Here is a 2,174-nt window from a genome sequence, read left to right as displayed (position 1 = left end):
AAAAAAAAAAAAAAAAAAAAGGAAAAAAACACTACTATCGTATGTAACCTTATTACTATGAGAGGTACCATACTAAAAAAAAAAAAAAAAAAAATTGTGTAGTAAATTTTCCATAAATCATTGTGTATTTTATTTTATTTTATTTTTGGTTGAGAAACTATAATTCTAACACTGCAGGGGAAGGGGAAAGTATTGTAAACTGTGAAGCTTTTAAAGCAATTACATAACCCCAAAAAGCACTACAAAAGTGCCCAACTCTTGTAGTGATAGATGTGGATACGAAGTACCACGTCGGTAGTGTTTGATCGTCAAAATCAATGTGTGTTTGTTCTTCACAAATTTGGCCAAAATATGCACTTGGTATTGGTAATGCGATGAACAACATGGTACAAGACCTAGGCGATAAATCTAAATCTATTTATTTCAAGAAACTCTAGTATTGCTAAATATGTGTACATCCATGTTTTGGGACTAGTAGTTATTTGTCTTTAATCAACAATAAGCATAAATATGAAAATGGACCCTCAAAATATAAGCAAATGCCAAAGATTTTACCTGTTTTGTTCAAAAAAATATTATGAATTGATGTGAAAAAAATGTAATAGTGTTATTCAAACCTCATATTAATTGAATTTATGTGGGTTTTTATTAGCTCGACTGATAAAGTTTTCGTCATTGAATAAGAGATCTGAAATTGAAACCCCACCTCCACTAAAAACCATTTGGTATATGAAATTCACGGCTTTAGGGTAATTCTACTATAGAATTCCTTCCATTCATCTTGAAATGAGTAAATTGGATTTTACCTTCTCATCAACATTCAAAATAATATCGAGTATCATAATTTTATTATCTAATTTAAATATTGATAACATGATATTGAACTATGGCCCTCCTTACTTTGATAGAATCTTTGGGGACAAAGTTTTCAATAGATTTAGGAGAAAGTGCAACTTGATCCACGGAATGTGGCTACCAAGTGACGACACATTTTTTCTCATTCGAGAATAGAAACTTTTGTCCTGAAGCACCACAACACGCAACCATGTTCTCCCTAAACATTGAGGTTTTGAAGAGATCCTGAGAGTATTTTCTCATTTTGTCCATCACAAACATCTTTGGAGTTCCCTTTTGCCCTATCCCAGCAAATTCCAATGTTTCCCCAATGATAGGCCATCCTTTTTCACCTGGTGGCAACTTGTCACGAGTCGATTTTTGTATACATATGAGGAAGATGAGAGAGAATGAAATACTAAAGACTACAAGGTGAAGCATGATTTGGAAGAAATCCATAACAACTCCCAATATTCTACCAATGAGTGAGACTATGGGTATGTTTAGATACCGCTTATTTGTTGAAAACTAAAAACTTATTACTGAAAGCACTATAGCAAAATAATTTTTAAAAGTGTGAATAGTGCCGTGAGACCCAATAATGCATTGGTATGCACATTTTTGCATTTTTGTCTGGGTCGTGAACAATGCTGTGGTACTTAGCCAAAAATGCACATGCTGAATTGCACGCAGGTAACATGCAATCCAAATGCACACCAAATTCCATGTATGGAAAGGTGATATTTTCTATTACAAGATTGAAAACCTTGGCAGTGAATTTATACTGGGATTGCACCATTAGTTTTCCCATATGACTACAAGCCAAGATGCAAAATGACAATAAATTATTTCCCATGTGAGAGTAATTCACTTAAATTTGGGACCTAGCTATATATTTGCCAAGGGGGGCGGCCATGCCACCCCCCAACCTCAATAATATTTAATAAATTGTATGCATTTTTTTTAATCAAAGTTAAAAGCTTTAAGAATTTGGCGTCCAAAATAAGAATTTGGTTTGCTGGCTATGTGGGTTTGTTGGAAGAGAAAGACAAAGAGGAAGAGTATTATTTAACCATTACTAAAGTATCATAACCATTGCCACAAGTGGCATCAATCACTGTATCCTCATTCTGGACAACATGTTTCCTAACCCTGATAAAAATAGTTAATACAACTATTTGATGCCCGGATACAACTGCCTGAAATAATAAGCAGGAACGTAAATGTCTCAATCTAGAGATGGAACTGTAGAAGTTCATTCCAATATAGCATTAAACAAGGTCCATAAAACAAACTCATTTCGTTGACCCACCAAGCAAAAGTAGCATTCAGCTCAAATT

Source organism: Quercus suber, unplaced genomic scaffold (assembly GCF_002906115.3).
Source record: "Quercus suber isolate HL8 unplaced genomic scaffold, Cork oak 2.0 scaffold_1056, whole genome shotgun sequence".
NCBI classification, from domain to species: Eukaryota; Viridiplantae; Streptophyta; class Magnoliopsida; order Fagales; family Fagaceae; genus Quercus; species Quercus suber.
Note: the sequence above shows the minus strand (reverse complement) of the source record.